Genomic DNA, 18,194 nt, shown 5'->3' with positions numbered 1-18,194 from the left:
TTTTTTAGTAAGAATGGCAGTAGTAAATGTTTCCACCTCTAAGTAAGGTGAATAGAAACTCTCAAAGATGTTGACCCATTACAAATGAAATGAATTTACTTTTCCAAAGAGTTTTGTTAGAGACTCTCTCTCTCTCTCTCTCTTTTTTTTTTTAAAGTCCCTCTTTCATTTTTTGCCTTTCTTCATTTGTTATATCACTCATTACTCATTTGGAGTGCACTCAGTTTCCCCACTGGTCCTATTTCCAGACTAGTCGGGAAAATAATCAGTAAGGGTTCTTAGCCTTTCCTACAGTGGCTGTTAAGAGACCTTCCAATGCCCAGGATCCTGTGACTTCAAGTCACTGGTCCCAACCCTGGCACACCTATGCAGTAAGGCACATTAACCACACATCACGCTGTTCACAAGCATTACTGTCTGTGTTTTACCTTTACCTCCTAAAGTTCTCTTAAATTGGGAAGACAATGGCATTGCCCCAAGAAGCTCATAAGCCTAGGAAGACTGGGTTCTTGCCCCAGTGATTATGAGTGTTTGATGCTGAAGGCAGTCAGCTCCCTCCCTAAAGTGCCTCTAGTCTCTGTTTTTCTTCTTTCTCGCTCACATGTCTGTGTGCCTGGCTTGGCTGGATCCGAGGTGTATGGCATATGGCTTTTTGCCGCTTGAGCTGCCACAGAAGTAAATGTCATTGGCATATAAAGCCAGATTTCCATTTTGTGAATCATAGAACATGGGATTCTGTCCGAAAGCTCCCCGGCTACTCTGTGTTCTTAAAGCAGAAGTAGAAAAGGGTAAGAACTAAAACCATAGATCATGCAGAGATGCTACTGTTCCTGTTAAAATGATGCATTGCATTAAAAAGTATATGTCAGTGGACATGCTGCTACCCTCAAGTGTGTTAGGAAGAGCCGGTTGTCTGGTTTTACTGTGGTCTGGGCCCCGGGCAAGCCTGGAGAACACTGCCAAGCCTCAGCTAAGCAATCTCTGGGCAGTGAAAGCCGTGTAGTTGTCTTCTAATTTTTTCAAATAGATAAGATTTTTCTTGTCCATGTACCAGAAGAAATAAGGCTGTGAGTGAAAGATATCAGTGTTTTTTGGGTGCAGTTTACCATTGAATTTTCAAGTTTTAAATAATTGGGAACAGACACCTGAAACTGTTCTAGGGGCAGCCCCAGCCTTTGTCTACTCCCCTCCGTCTTCCCCTTGCCCTCATAGCTGAGAAATCAAGAGAGGGATCTGAAGATTCATGCACAAAAAAATCACTGGACAGAGTCATATAAAACTGACAATATTTGAATGTTTTTCTCTCAAAACACTAAAAGTCAAATAGTTCAACCAGAGGTAGTTGCTGATAAATGTTGTGGGTTTATGATGCAATGTTCTTGTGTAATTCACAGTGTCTCCTTCTCTCTCAAGTACCCTTGTTCTCTGATTATTTCACTCACCACAGTAAATCACAGTGAAGTGTAACCATCAAGAGCTTTGACCTTGGACCCAAGGAATGGGGTTCAAACTCAGCTCCATCCTTTCTTTGCTGGATGACTGTGGGCAGGTGAATGGCCCTGCCTGCTTCTCAGCCGCTTCCTCTGGAACATGCGGGCGTTAACAGAGTCGTTGAGAGGATTAAATGAGGCAAGTGTAGGCAGAACCATAGCTAATGGCCAGTATTTGACCATTTCTGAATCCCCAAATTAGAAGCTGTCTGTGTTTCATCCCAGTACTTGTAAAGCACTCGAGCTCCTCCCCTGGGTGAACGGGAAAGAGGGCTCATGCAGCACTCCAGCTAAGTGGGAGGAGACATCCCTTCCCATCCTGCTCTGTCTGGAGCTCATGCATGACCCTGGGCGGTCCTCCCAGCAGCCCCCTGCTAGATGCAGGCTGTGTCCCGGGAGACATCTGAGGCCAATTCCTCCTGCTGTGTTTTGCATTCTCTCTCTTCGTGCCTGCCCTGGGATTCTGCTGTATCCCTTGTCACTTCTAATCCTTACATCATCAATCTCCTCTCAATGCCATCTTCTCACCAGCATATGAATGCACTCGAATCTCCCACATTAAAAGAACAAATAAATAACTTTCTGCACCCCACCCTGCTCCCCTCCAAGCCAGGTTTCCCCAGAGTTGACTTGATTCACCACCTCTCCTTTTCAGTTCCTCTCCTTTTCACTATGCTCCATCTTCTGCCCTCACTGTAAAGGGAACAGCAGACGAGGAATATGCCTTTAAAAAGCATGCGAATGGCTCAGCAATCCTTGAAACTTACTGACCTACAAAAGCCACTGGTTTTGACAAAGTCAGCAATGACCTGTGATGGGCAATTTTAGACCTCAGTCTTTGTTTGCCTCTGCTGTACCGGACTCTGCTGGCCAGTCTTTCTTAAGAACTCTCTCACTGGGACTTTGAAAATGAGCATGCATGCAAGATGGTTACATGATGCACACTTTATAAATATGTGTATGTGCACACACCTGTACATATAGACACATACGTATATACATACATATGTACATTGTGTGTATATATGTGTATAAAAGAATCACTTCTCAAGTTACTAGTGGTATTTGAGAAAATAACCTGCAAAAGTAACTAAAAATAAAACTCAGCTAAAAAGGAGAAATATGACTCCAAAATGCACTAATACATATTTTGAACACTTGAAAACCTCTTCAACCACGAAAGAAGTGATTTCTAAGAGACAAGTAGCGATAGAGAAGTCATTTAGTTGTGCTAAATTTAAGGCTGGAAAGAAGTCACATTGTTATGAATCCTTGCTCTGATGAAGAAGATAAGCATCTGAAAATTTATAAAAATAAATCTTTGATCCCCTACACCTTCGTGCTTGTTCTCATCCTCCCCCATCCCCATCTCTTCACTTCAACCTAAAAATAAACCAGAAATTGCTCCTATCCTTAAATAAGACTTTTCAAACCTGTTCCTCTTTGAAGGCCGTTTCTAATCCCTGGCTGTCTACCCCTGCATTGCTGAATTCTCCAGGAGAGAATGTTCCACCTCTGCTCCCCCACCCCCTCCCCACCCCCACCGCCGTCTTCTGTTCACCCACGTCCACCCACTGCAATTGCTTATTGAGGTCAGCATTCAGCTCCTGAGTGTGGAGTCTGAAAGTCTCTCCCCAGTGCTCATCCCTTGGTACCCTCCTGAAGCACTGGTTCCTGTCTCCCCCGTACCTCCTGGGGTTCTTTCCATGCCTGGGCTCCGGTGGCACTGCCACTGCCCCTCACTCCATACTTAAGCACAAACATTGGCCCAAGTCTTCTTCCTTTTTCTCTCTTGCCATCTCATCCACTTTTCAGTGTCTCACTTTCAACCATGACCTGCGACAGACAGAACTCCACTCTCATCATCTCTGGCACTCTGTCCTGACGAATGGTCCACAGATACCTTGAAATGGGTGTGTCCCAAACTAAACTCACTGTTCTCATTTCTCTCTGCCCCCTGCTCCCTGACGCAGTCTCCTAGACTTGAATTCTCAGAATGATAAGGCTCTGGCCTCCTTACCTCTTCTTCCCAGTAGGCCCCCAAACCCTCCGTCTGCCAGTGTGTGAGTGGTCGTCAGCCTTTCACTGCTGTAGCCCTGCTTTCCTGCCACCTTCATCTCTGGGGTAGACTATGTCTGTCTGAGAGCTGCCCTGCCTGCATCTGCTTAGCCCACCCTTAAGTTCTCTTGCCCCAGATAAAGAAACGCCTTTCTAGAGCACAGCTCTTCCATGGCACATCCACACACGCGCACAAGCCTTCGGCTCCTTCTTCCAGCACCAAGTAGCTCCACATTTTGTCCTAAATCAAACAAGGTGCCTGTACCCTGCTTACCTAGATACACCAACTGCTTTCCCCTGAACCGGGGAATCGCACGTCTCTGCCCTTGACCATCCCCCGCATCAGGAAAGACCCTTCATCGTTTGTGTCGAAATCTGCCCATCCTTCAAGACCCAGCCCAGGGGCCATGCAGAGCCTCTCCAGAGGGCAGAAGTAATTGTTGTCTCTTACGTGCACTTCCTTTTCCTTCTTCTTGCAGTCCTGAACAAACTCACTCATAAATTGAATTTGGAAGCTACATTTAACTAATTATCTTTGCTTCAAATGTATCCATTCCCTGGCCCCCCTTTGGTGACTTTACAGCATTGCTGCAGAATCCCGGAAGGCAGAGAAAGCCCTGGTCTTAAATTACAGGTATTTATGACTCTGCTTCTGGACTCTGCTTTTGAAAACTAGGACTAATTCTTACTCACCTTTCCAGTTCTGGGTGCCGACCAAAAAAACTGAAATAAAAAATAATACTCAACAATACCATCTGAGTTGAATATGTATCCAGTCATTGAAACACAGAAGTAGCCAATAATACTTCTTTTTAAAAACAAGTCAATAATTTTGTAAAAGTACAAAAGCATCTTCTGGGACACATTTTGCAACCTGTAGAACAAATTGAGTCTGTAATTGAAGGGCATTGTTGGCTAAGGCACGATCGGAGAAAGAGTGAGTCTGCAGAATGGTAATTTCTGTTAAGAACAGAAAATATAATTAAATACACACATAAATAACTGTCTTTCCAAGCAAGAAATAAAAGATTTTTTTCTGCTTTAAAAACACCTTAAGATTTTGTTTTGATCATTTAATGCCTGATAAGAACCAATGGATTTTTCATGCTGCCATGTGCTCCCGTCAGAGACGAGAAGCTGAGATGCTCACAGACACAGTCCGGACCAGGCTGGGAGAGGCTGGAGAGTTCTGGCTTCCAGCTCTCTGACCCAGACCTCTCCACATGGAGCAGAAGACCGGTACATCCTTCTGAACAAAGAAAGAAAACTGGCATCCACTGTGACGCTACAGAACCAGGGCCCCTTGCCACCACTTTGCTGTCAGTAACCTTGACATTTCAATAGAATTGTAAGAAATCTGTTGGGACATGTACCCGATGATCTAATTTATAAAGCTATTTAATACAATATAGGAATTTAGAGCCATAGACCTTCAAGGGAGAAAAACAAAGGCGAACATATAGATGATCACAGAATTGCCACTGAATTGAGCAGTGGGGATATGATAAATTAATTTATGGGCACATATACTTACGTGTTAGGGCTTTGACAGTCACTCAGAATCCTTGTGAGTAGTATCCAAATACTAGAAAATATTTTTGTTTTATGTTGAATGTGGGGAGATCAAGAGGGACAATTATATCTCAACAATGTGAAAACATAAACTAAAATGGCCTGAATGATTTTAACAGTAACTTCTTCTGCATAGCATGATCAATTAAATTTTTTATTTGTATTCTGTTTTCATGTTCCATGTTTACCCAACATACATGTTCTTATAGTCATATTTTTTACAAATGCTTTTAGATGTTTGATATGTAGGTGGGTATGGGGCCGTCATCAAGCTCCAGGTGTGGTCTGATCCATGGTGCTGGTCTGAGGGGATTTCTGTGATCTTTACACCTACGTTATAAATTCAGGCTAAGTGTGCTTATTCTTCCTCAAAACTAAAACATGGGTTTGGGCCAGCTGTGCTGCTCAGCCAGTGTCTGGCATGTCAGCCTGAAGTCGCTGGGTCCTAAGATCAAAAGCTCCCTGAAGCTGGATTTGAGGAAGACTCATTAACGGGGAGGAAGTTCTGAGCAGATGTGACGTCCTTGGAAAACTAAGCCAGATTGCCGACAGAGCTGAGTCCGACACTGCTTGTAAAATGGGCTTCCAAAGTTTGAGGCATACAGGGCATACGGGGCAGGGCGGGAGGGGGGTTCAGGAAAGCTTTTCAGAGCACCCCGCGTTCTCGCTGGCTGGGACAGCAGAGTGGGGGGAAGGAGGAATGGGATGGGTCCCTGAGATGTTCTCAGATATGTTTCATGCCTTTGCCCATGATGGGGCATGGAATGACAGAAACGTATTCAGAAGGCTTTTATAATGCTCCTAGGTATAAAAATATGTATGATTTTGCTTTCTTGGCTAAGATATGAAAAATTATTCTTCACGTTAAGCTAATAAACCAGGTTTAAGGGGTTCTCTGAATTGGGGATGGTTCTGGAAAGAGATGAATTTGCCATAATATGACATGCAGTAGCAAAAGTACACACATTATATGGAAATAAGTCAAGGAGGAATTGCATGGAGGAAGGACTTCAATAAGGAGAGCTTCAACAAGTGAGTAGAAGAAGCTGACAAGGTGAACCAAGTGGGAAAGAATGAAATGTAATGAAAGGCATGAAGGGAAAATGTAATGAGTAGAACTTTATTATTATTATTATTTTTTGACAAGCAGAGTTAGACAGTGAGAGAGAGACAGAGAGAAAGGTCTTCCTTTTCCGTTTGTTCACACCTCCCACAAATGGCTGCTAATGCCAGCGCGCTGCCAAAGCCAGGAGCCAGGTGCCTCCTCCTGGTGTCCCCTGCAGGTACAGGGCCCAAGCACCTGGGCCATCCTCCACTGCACTCCTGGGCCACAGCAGAGAGCTGGCCTGGAAGAGGAGCAACCGGGACAGAATCCGGCGCCTCAGCTGGGACTAGAACCCCGGGTGCTAACGCCACAGACAGAAGATTAGCCAAATGAGCCATGGTGCCGGCCAGAACTTAATTTTCAAGATATAGGAGCTGTATTCTTGGGTTCTCAATACTCAAAAGAAATATAAATTAGCTAGTGAGAGCGCATTATAAGTATTTCCTAAATATTTGATTAATGAATTGACACCAATTCCTTACTTCCAAACCAGACCTTTTTTGATTAAGTATATTTTTCCGTGTATGTTCAAAACATCTGAGATGTGTCTATCACATAGAATCTCAGAAAGCATACACAAGTAGATATCTTCATAGTTTAACATATGTGATTATTTGAAATATTTGCTTCACAATTCTCATGTTTGTCATTATGTTGAGAGAAGTATAAGCAATGCATTTGGGAAACTGTGTTCCATATTTGCCTTGTGATTACTTGGTATTATCAGGGTAATATTTTAGCATTTTATAGAAATGGATTGGTTATTGCTGTTCAGGAAATTTTTTATTTACATTATCAAATTAGCTCTTTTCTACAATTAGTGGTTTATACATACAGGAAAGTACTGAGCAATAAAATAAGGTTGTATTTTTATCTGAATTTAGTTTCTGCACAAATTAGGTTGCAGGGCATGTTGTCCAGGAATGTTGGAAATACACGGTCAGTGTAGTTTGCCTAGTGGTCATAGTTCACCTTTCAAAGCTTCCTTTCATAGGAATTAGAGAGAAAATAGTTGAAAGAATCTGTTTGTATTGAAGGATTGGGTTTAACATTGAACCTGCCCTTTTGATGGTAGTGATGGTTGACTCTGTCCAGGTACACCCTTGAGTTTGTCTTCCTAGTGAGGCGATGGGTTATTGCTTATACTCATTGAAACTCTGAGCACATTATTGTGATGTGACTGGCTTCTGATAAAGCCAATTTCTTCACCAAGCGACAAAGTAAAAATAATTGGGTTTAAACAGGACTCAACCTAGAATTCCACATGGTGACCCCTTGGCACTGTGGGTGCCCTCACCTTGCAGTTCCATATTTGACCCTCAGTAGACTTTTGGATCCCCTTTCAAACCCCTGTGGTTGGCCTACCCCCTTGCATGTCTTGGATCATGACCTCACTGGACTTGACTACTTAAATCTCTGGTATCTTCCTCTTCCTTCCTGCTTGTCTGAGTAAACTGAGTCTGCTTCTCTTCTTAAACTCCGTTGTTTCTCTCTGCTCAGCAAACCTTCCACTTCCCCTCATCCCTGGCTTGTCCTGTTTGGTTGCTGTGTGATTCATATTGTCGTAGGAGATCAGGGCATATAGGCTATCCATGAGCTTTTTGATCTGCCCAGGTTCCTGTAAATGAGTGAGCAGAAAGAGCAGAGAAAATAGGGACATTTAACGTTAAACCGTTTGATAGAACAAAGCAAGTCATGGATTTACCTTCCACAAAATGTCATAGGTCTCCAGATTGAGAATATGAGACTAATTTTTTTTTCTTGAAGGGTGAAATTGCACATGAAATTGATGTGTTTCAGAGTTGAGAGAGGTTGGTTTTATTCATTAGATCTGAAACCTAAGAAACATGCAATGATAGCCCAGAGGCTTCCTTTTTCCTAGTGGCAAAGAAGCCATCTCCCAGTTAGCATCACTGGAAGAATATCCTAGTGTTGGCCCAGTCACATTTTGCTACCATATTGCCAATGGACATATTTGGCAAGACTGAGCAGAGAATTTTGGCACTTCCATTTTTTTCCTTTTGGCATGATTTTTCACCAATCTGCAATTCTGGAATGTGTTTCCATGGTATATTTGGAAAATGTGAATTGGCAAGATGGTAAGCTTTCAGAATGTCACCAGCTATCCCTCTGAAGGCACTAAGAATTATCCGAGGAGCCGCATAGCGAGCCTTGTTTTTCTGGCCCCGGTGTGCCTCTCAGCTCAGGCCATGCCGTTTGATCTTGCCTGTGATGCCACAAGGACTTCATGATCTTGACTCTCAAATGCTGTGAATGCAAATCAGGGTCACCCAGTAGAGGTGGGTGCTCTGGAGAGAAGGGGAAATGGATGGCTAGAGATCTGTTTGCAGATGAGGTTGCACTTTGTAGATCTAGTTTTATTTCAAAGTATTTCTAAGTTTTGCATATATTTTAGGCATTTTTGTGGACAATACCAAAATAGCAAAGTACAGGAAATGAAGTTCATCATGCTGGCACTTCATATTTCATAGCTCAGTCACAGGATGCTGAGAGAACACTTCAGCTTTGCTCTGCTCCTGGCCTGGGGGCTCTGAGGCCTGGTGCAGTGCGCTGCTTGTAGTGTTCCACAAATGTCTGGGTTTGGACTCTGAGTCCCCCACTTCCCAGATGGCCAGTGGAGACAAATGACTTGAATATGATAGGCTCTGGTTTTTCTGGCTGGCCATGGGCTGCTCCACTGGCATTGGCTGTGATCAGCACTGCATACGCGATTACTGTTGCTGCTATATTCCTATGGTTGTCCAGGCCTGCCTGTCCCACAGAGCTTCACCTCCTAAGACTCAAAGATAAAGCCACAGAGTAGCAGGCTTGTCTGTTCTGCTGTGGCTCATCTCTCCATGAGAATCAGGAAACAAAAAGCAGCGGTCTCTGTAAGGGGATATTTCTGTGGATTTATTGACTGTTTTGTCTTAGGGATAAAAAATATATGTGAAAGTTATCCTAACCATGTTTAGTTGAGGTTTTGCATATGTTTTAATTTTTGGAAATGAACTGTTTAAGACATTTAGAGATAATTATATACTGATGGGCCCAAATAACTGGAGAAATATCTCTCCAGTGTCTCTTGAATGAAATAAAGCAGTTGAGTTGAGCCGATGGCAACCATGCCTCTGACCCATTAGGGCAGAGGCCCTACTTTTGACCTCACACTCTTATATCCTTGGGATATATGATCTGGAGCAGCCTGCGGTGGGCCTGTTTCTGTTATGGAGGTAAAGTCAGGGTGTGTGTGTGTGTGTGTGTGTGTGTTGTGTGTGTGTGTAGTTCCTTAAGAGGACAAAGGTAGTTGCAGGTGAGCCTGCTGAAACACACACCCTACTTATTCGGAATTTTGACCCTAATGACATGATGATGAGAACAGGCCACCAACCAAAAATGGGGTTTATTGTAGCATTGTCACAAGGTATGGGAATCCTTCCCATCACATTCACTGCCTGAAATCAGTGTGCATCCTGATGAAACAGATGTCCAGATCATGGAAGCAACCTGTTTGGCACCAGGGCTTGGGAAATGTTAAGTTTGGCTATATTAGTGTCACTTCTCTGTGGCAAAGTAAATGGATTCATCTTACCCCCACCTCCTGGTAAATGCTAAATGTAAAACGTGCTCATCTCAAGTAAGACCAGTTAATGCGCTAAGGAAAATTTGAACTTTATTTCCTATACTTTGCTATTCTAGTATTGTCCACTTTATTTCTGATCCAAAAATGCATGGCTTATCACCTAATAAAATTATTTTCTAATTTTTGAATTCATTTTAAAATATTACAAAGGTATGTAGTTACATCAGTTTAGTGATAATACATTTAACAAATCATATGTATGAAAAAGAATACAATTTCTTTACATTGACTCTGTGCCCAAGAAAATGCAGGATACATGGCACCAATAGTTCACATCTAGAACAAGCAATACAGGGTATGATGTGAGAATGAAATGAAAAGACATGACTTCGTTTATTCAGATACCTGAGGCAGGGTTCCCCCTGAATTTTCCAGGTATTTGATGTAATTCCTTTTTATTATTTGTACAGAGCACAAAATAAATCTGAAGGAGTTCAACTTGATGATGGGCTAAGTATATGAAGTGCAAGTCCGTTTAGTTTATACAGAACAATTTTGTTTCAGTTCTTAAGAGCTTGACAAGTAGTCCAAAGATTAAGCCAATAAAATCTAGCTTTCCGTTTTTTGAGATTCAGCAGCAGTTTTGTACGTGTACACACACACACACACACACACACACACACACCTCTTCTTCGCACCATCTTCATCGCACCATCTAGAAAAGGAAGAATAACCAATGAGGCCACATTAACTAAATTGAACAGCCAGTCTGTGATCTCCATAACAAAACTATTAGACAAGTTTCCATGGAAAAAAATTCTTTAGCAGTTGGTTCAAAGATACTGTAACTATTTTGAATGAAGCTACCACTCTGGAAATGTCAATAAAGCTGCTTATTATTCAGAACTAAAACCACGGTCAGCGAGGTGAACCACAGAGCGTACTTGCTAGCTTTCAAGTAGATGGGGAATGGGAGTAGAGGTGAGAAATCAGACTAAAAAAAAATTTATACATCTTCCTTTGTTTTAGAAATGAGTTTTCTTGGAAAAAAAACTACCTGAAAACAATATTTGACATTTTGCTTAGTGGCCATAATAATAAATGATCCACCTGCCTTAGTGTTGGCAGGTCTAATAGTATCTCTGACTCCCTAGTGAATGTGATCTTTAAGAACTTGCTTGTTTCTTCATAAACCTGCTCACTGTACAGCAACTGAGCACCAGACTCTGCTACAGACTCCCCCTTGACTCTTCCTTCAGGTGGCAGGTCCAGCAGGAGTTAGAGTCATTCTAAAGAAGGTGGCATTGTTGTGGTGCTGTGGGTGAACCTTTTGTGGCTGCCTGGAGTAGTGGGAACCTCTACTTGGGAAGATAAATGCCCTTCTGCATGTTGTACTTTGAAGATTAAGGGAAGATTACTCTTTTCTCTGCTTTAGGCAAACATCACTTAGCAGTGATTCTCAATCTGTGGTGTGGTATAAGAATGCCCTGGGTAGGGTGGGCATTTGGCCTAACACTTAAGACAGCCACATCCCAATTTGGAGTGCCTGGGTTCAATACCCACCTCAGACTCCTGATCCTAGCTTCCTGCTAATTCAGACACCAGGAAGCAGTTTTGATGGCTCAAGACTTTGGGTTCCTGCCACATCATGTTGTCGGCACTGGTGAGTGAGCCAGCAGAGAGAAGCCTTTTCTTTCCTTCTCCCTCTCCATTTTAATTTCCCTCTCCTTCCCTTCCACCTGCCCTCTCTCTCAAATAGTTTTTAAATGAAAAAAAAAAAAATTCCCTGAAGTGCTGGAAAGATGTTTATAGGATCTACCCCTGAGATTTCTGGCAGAGGAGGGGTGGAAGGGGACTCCAGGGATCTGTATTTTAGTAAGAATTCGAAGTCAGTGCCTAGTTGATGGTCTCTGTGCATCCCGTGATGAGAAACTAGAACTAGAATCCCTGTGTTCAATCCAAAATGTACTACTTTTTAAAAAATTTAGCCTCTTTATGGCTCAGTGATAATAATATTTCACGGGTTTGTGAGAATTAATTTGCTTCGTGAAGAACAGGTGCTTAGAATGCTAATTATGCATGTCTTGAAATAGTTTGTTTCAATCAGATTGATAATCTGCCAATATATCAATTGAAAATAACAAATATATTGAGGTGGTGTGTTGAGAAACAAGGAGTCATTTAATGGAGCATGGCAATGCTTGTAGGGTGAAAACAAACTCCTTCACTTGTGTCTAGGAGTGGCTGCTCTGTCTTCACACCATTGTTTCAGTCATTCTCCACATTTGGATTCTTCCAAGTTTTCAAAGATGCCACACTCCCTTCTAGCTTTTGCACGTGCAGATAGTCCCTAACATCTAGATACTCTTTCCCTTGCTTTCAAGTCATTAGCTTTAACTCTTCCTATTGACTTTGACCTAAATATCACTTCCTCCAAGACACTTTTCCTGACCAAGTTAAGTTTGTTCACAATTTGTGCTCACAGCACATATAGCTCACAGGTCTCCTTCATGCTTCATATCACAGTGACCCTTTAATATTTCATGGTTCCTCTGCTATAGCCTATAGGCTGCAAGACAGAAGCCATGTCAATTCATTGTATCACCAGTGTAAGTCGCTAACATGTAGACATTCACAAAATAATTGTTGAAAAATATATTAAATTTTGGTTGAGGGGAAGACCTTGTTGGAATGAGATGGTTCTGCATTAAAATGTGGGGATTTGGGCAGTTTCAAGAGGATGAGAGGGTAGAGAGTGGGTGGGTGCTCCTATGGCAAGGAGAATAGGCAGACCATGTTAAAATAAATGTCCCACGGCCGGCGCCGTGGCTCAATAGGCTAATCCTCCACCTTGCGGCGCCGGCACACCGGGTTCTAGTCCCGGTTGGGGCGCCGGATTCTGTCCCGGTTGCCCCTCTTCCAGGCCAGCTCTCTGCTATGGCCAGGGAGTGCAGTGGAGGATGGCCCAAGTGCTTGGGCCCTGCACCCCATGGGAGACCAGGAAAAGCACCTGGATCCTGGCTCCTGCCATCGGATCAGCGCGGTGCACCGGCTGCAGCGGCGGCCATTGGAGGGTGAACCAACGGCAAAGGAAGACCTTTCTCTCTCTGTCTCTCTCTCTCACTGTCCACTCTGCCTGTCAAAAAATAAAAATAAAAAAATAAATGTCCCAGAAAATCAGCAGAGAAAACCTGAGCTATCTACAATCCTGAAGGGTGGAGGTTATTTGGCCAAACTGAGAAAAAATTGCTAATATTGCAGTTGGGTGCCTAGCAGACAGAACTCAGGTTACATTTCCTTCCTAAACTCATAGTGGCATAGAGACAAAATGGAAAGCCAGGATTCCAACTCTGAAAAGAGCAAATCCAATATCAAGAACAGTGGTTCAAGCTGAACATTTGGAGATGGGTGAATGCCATTTCAGAATAGGGAGATCCGGGGCTATGGTGCTCTTTGGGACAGAGGATGTGTAGAGAATTGGTCATTCGCCCTGGCCTTAGGGGCCAGAGCCATGCAAACAACAGCCCTCAGCCCCCTCCTCAAACTGATCCGTGCGTTAATGGACTGAGGGTCTCGGGCTTGCAGAGGAGGTTCTCCTGGAGGCTGTAATGAGGCTGTGATTGATGGCCACGGGGCAGGAAATAATTCCTCTACCTTCTTCACTTCCACCACTTTCTATCAATCTCTGTAGAACTGAGGATTTCTATGGGCCTCTTTTGTGGAATTGCCACCATCACATCCGCCTCTGGAGCCTGACCAGGCCATCAGCCATCCCTTGCTCAGTGGCGGCCCCTGCTGCTAAGGAGAAAGATGGCAGCATATCCAGAGTCCCGTGAAATTAATTCTGGTCATGCAATCAGAAGAATTTGGAGCAAGCGGGGGCGGAGTCAGAGAGGATGGAAATGGGCTGAGAAAAATCCAGGGAGATCCCCAGTGTTGGGGCGCCTTGGTGAGGTGCTAATTCAGGACAGAGCTAAGCCTGAAGACTGTGTGCTTGCAAAATCTTTTCAAACCTCCTGGTTCAAGTGCTTCATTTCAAAGGTTTGCAGAAACCACTGCAGCACTGAGAAATACCACTGCAAACTTTTATTTGGGGGCTTCCAAGGCTTTAGACAACAGATATTTTAAAAACCTATCCCCAGTAATTATCTAGAAATTGCTGTGAAATTTAATTAGGGGTGGAGGCTGTTAATGTTTGTTTACAACCTGAGTGGGAATCAGAGTTACAGATCCTCCTGGGACCCCTGCTGTGATGCACTGTCTTGTGCATGCATTCCTGAGTATGTGAGCCCCTGTGGGGTGCGTGGCTGATGTGTTCACAGGGAGGCAGTGTATGACATTTCTGGACCAAAGCTGGATGTGAAGCAAAGGTGGAAGTAAGCAAACTCAGAATCAAATCAAAGTGGAGAAGAGGGGAAGGGATGAGATTGCAGTTGATTATGGGGTCTGGCAGCAGATGTTCTACACGCATCCAACTTGCTGCAGCCAGTCTGTTTCCATGGCAACAGAATCAGTAATTATTGAGCCCAGGCACTCCCCCCTACTCTGTCTCCCAACAAGGTGGAGGCTGATGAATATGAACTATCTCCAGCCCGCCGCTCATTCTTGTTGTTTTCTTCTTCCTCCTCTTATTTATTTGTGTTAGTTCTTTATGAGAAAATGTGGGATTATTGAGAAGTATCAGGAGGGGAGCTATACTTGTATTGACAAAGAGCATGGGGTAGTAAAATAGAAATGAAGTTATTATTTTTCCCTTGTGATACTATCAGAGAAATGCTCTTCCCAGAAAAGCCGATGATCTCTGAAGATTCTAAATAAATGAGCAGGAGTTTCCCTGAAATGGAGGCTCCCTTTGATTGGCTGATCTCTCCACGACTCCTGCCAATCGGAGCACCCCTGGGCTCCAGCTCCATAAACATAAGCAAAGCTACATGCTTATTCCTCTGGACTTGGAGTGAATGCCATTCAAAGGTGTGCGGCGGGTCTCTGTTCACATGGCTCAACTGGAAACCTGTTTCATGCACAAGCTCACTCAGGAACCGTCTGGTATTCCGGCACATTGTTCTTCTGGGTGGCGACTCTAAGTCATCTGGTGGAGGCAGCAGCTTAGACGCGATCTTTGTAGTTGGAAAGATGGACTTAGGGGAGCTTGGTGAGTAAGCATCACTCTTACACATCTGTCTGCTGGCATTAGCAGCCTGAGCTAAAACGTAGCTTTGTCCTATTGTTTGCTGAGAAAACGGGATTGGAGCAAGCACATGGAAGAGCAGACATCCAAAGCTCCCCATGTTGCAAGAGACTCTGTATTCTAAAGGCTGCATGCTTTGCTTGGGTCTGATCAGGTTTGTAGTTGACTGTGTGTTATACTTGGACATTGCTTGTCTAGTTCAGATTAGTGTAAGGAGCAGAGTTTTGCTTTCTCCTCCTAGGTATTCATCTATTTCAAACAAAAATACTTTTAAAACTAAATGAGTAAGAGTCAACCCTGTGTACTGCTAGGAAGAGAGAAAAGGGTGCAGGCGCAGAGCCCAGGGCTGCTTGATTGTGTTTCTGGTGTTTGCATTGTGAAGAGAGATGTTATTACAATGATCTGTCAAACACCTCTGCAGACCCCAGCCACGGAACGAAGCTTCTCTTCTCCATGCACCGCTGTTCTCTGGTAGGGAAATGTGCCGCTGAGCTAGGTCATGTCCCTTCCTTTCATGAAGCCAGCCTGCAAATTGAATTTCTTAAAAAATTAATTGCAAGAATGAGCTGAAGTGCAGGCAGAAAGATTACAGCAGTGAAAAAGCGTGCTTTGAAATGACTCTTTTGCATCCTTTCAAACCTCGGAAAACCAGAAAGGGCTGGCAAAGTTATATTCCAGGATTGGCTGTTTGCCAGGGAAGGGATGCTCTGAGCTATTGCTGTGTTCCCTGGGGTTTAATTTTCCGACACCGGTGATGAAATTTTCAATTTTGTTGGGTAGAAACAGGAAGAACAAGAAAGCAGTATTGTAAACAGGCAGTGGAAGGGCAGCGTGCAGAAGGAGAAACTCTTTCCCTTTAGTGACCCTTTAGCTGCAAACTTAAAAATATATGTGGCTGGCAAGTCTGAATCTAAGCACAACATAGGATTCCAAGGAGACTGTAGTGCTTCTTAACATGGAGAGAAAAGGTGTTGCTTTCGACTGGGTGCAGAGTGGGGGCTGAACTTGGGGCTTTCATCTCTGCCTGAGATATGTCTTCTGTCTTTCCTGTCTGATACTGCTTTTTATAAAATGCATGTTAGAAAGTGGCACAGCACAGTTGTTGTCTTCTATTTACAGTCGATTGGGTTGAAATAACAGAGAGGAAAATCAAATAAAGCATTATCATCTTGTTTATAAAGAAATGCATGTGAAATAGTTGTACATGAGAAATCTTGCTGTCTTGTCCTTTTTTAAAAATGTTCTTTTGACAGAAGAGTTGTGGGTTTTCACGTGGCTCTGTAATGGAATTTTCTCTATGCTAAATGGGATCTGTAATGCATGGTTAAAGAAACAAAAGAACTAGGAAGCATTGATCTGTACAAGACCCAAGGCAGGGTGAGGGCAGTTGGGTGATTGGCTGAAAGACACCTTCTGCTCTGTGCCCTTTAGAGAAACAGACCTGGCACTGCAGGCAGGGGGAGAGTTCCCTGACCATAGGTGACCGTGAACTGGGGACATCTGCGCTTGCCAGATCGGTGACATGCTAATTACATAAAGGCCTTTCTTGAGAAGTCAGTTGGCTGCTGGTTGCAAGAGACTCCAGAACCATGAGCCCCTTTGAGAATTCCACCTGATCAGAGGTGCTTGTGTGCACATGAACCCTCCCTGCTGCATTTCTTTCCTTCCTGTACCGTGATGCATGCACAAGTGTGAGGAAGTCGGGTTCCTAGAGGATTTGCATTCAGTGCCGATGATTCTCCATCCTCCTTTAACCACTTCCCTCCCCCAGTAGTGTCACTTTTCGTAAGTGAAGTGCTGGCACCTGTTGGCAAGAACGAGAGAAGAAACCAGCCTTTTATGGAAGCAGTAAAAATGGGGGGACATCTAAAACTGTAGCTCTTAATCTGTGTCTGGGTCATGGAGATCTTTAAAAAGTGGAAACTATGAGCCCCCTCCTGCTCCCAAGAAAATCCATTTATGCACAGTCGTATAACACTCAATAATTAACACTTTCAGGGTGAAGTAGGATGTCTGTCCTAGGTAATATCCAGGAATGCACATTGCCCTAAAATTCATAGTCTTCTTTATTCAAATAGATTCTCTAAAGACTGCAGGAGCCCCATCACAAACAGCTGCTGGTTTCAGCAATGACATTGATACCTGATCCAGGTCCTGGCTGTTCTCAATTATGGCTCCAATCAAGAAATCTTAGAACTGACTCTGGAACCTGGTGACTCTCCCTCCTAAGCCTGGCCAATCAATCAAACTAGAATCATGGAACTTGAAATTGAAAGTGCTCTTTCAGGAGCCTGAATGAGAGCTTGGCTTTTGTAAACATTCTGTTCATTGCTGAGAGAGAAGGCTTCTTCTCACTGCCTCCCCCTGGCATTTGGAGCAGGTCGGGTATATTATAAATATATAGTAGAATGAATTCTCCTAGTTTTTCAAGGGCACATCAAAGTTGGCCAATACAAGTCAAAGAGAATATAACTTTGTGGGATCCAATCCCTAGCATTAAGGACTAGGAGTTTGAAGGATGGAATTGCTCAGTTCTCCGAGTAATTGAAGTGAAATCAATCACAAGAGAGGTAGCAAATCTTTCTTGAGTGCCAGACATTTTCCAATGCATTCTACATGTGGATATATTAACTCACTTAGTCTTCACCATCCCTAACAGGAGTATTTCATGAAGGAATCATCTCACCAAAATGTAAGGGAACTTGCCCATGTTGACCTAGCTAGGAACTGGAAAATGCTTGATATTTTATCCATATTGATTTGCCTATTGCTACATCTGTAGAAGGAGGAAGAGTGAGGAGACAGGGAAAGACATTTTCTTTAGCTTGCTAGTCTGTCTGGTGAAGTCAGGCCACAAGTAGGTGCATTAAATAGTCATCACAATAATTAAAGTAAAATCAAGAAGGTATTCTGAGGTGGTTGAGTGCATTAATAATGATATTTAGAAGAAGTTTGCTTAAATAAAAGGTCACAACCAAAATGTACCATTTCTTCTCCTCATGTTGTGTGATGCACAACTTCACTCTGAGAAGGGTATTTGCAGACAAGACCAGATCCTGCTGGGCCACCTCAGAGAACTGGTAAGTCACTGATTTCCATGGCCATCCTTTGCTTGCATTTGCCAAGAATGATGTGCCAGAACAGTGGTGAGCGTGGTGAAGAACCAGGAATAGCAGAGCAGCTGGTTTGGGGGTTTAC

At 43.4% G+C, this 18,194-nt stretch overlaps 1 protein-coding gene across 9 annotated transcripts in view; it reads left to right on the top strand.

The window, feature by feature from the left end:
• ELMO1 (engulfment and cell motility 1) overlaps nt 1-18,194 on the top strand; it is a 573,401-nt gene that overhangs the window by 418,008 nt on the left and 137,199 nt on the right. Inside the window, exon 1 of one of the 9 annotated variants that reach the window (XM_070059731.1) lies at nt 14,707-14,960. The exons of the other annotated variants lie outside the window; for them this stretch is intronic. The gene's annotated coding sequence lies outside the window, so the exon portion shown is untranslated. Of the gene's footprint in view, nt 1-14,706; nt 14,961-18,194 lie in introns of those variants that run through there. 9 annotated transcript variants of the gene reach the window in all.

The sequence above is a fragment of the Oryctolagus cuniculus genome, chromosome 16, assembly GCF_964237555.1.
Source record: "Oryctolagus cuniculus chromosome 16, mOryCun1.1, whole genome shotgun sequence".
Taxonomy (NCBI): Eukaryota; Metazoa; Chordata; class Mammalia; order Lagomorpha; family Leporidae; genus Oryctolagus; species Oryctolagus cuniculus.
The sequence above is the reverse complement of the archived record's forward strand: the minus strand, read 5'-3'. Positions and strand labels throughout refer to the sequence as shown.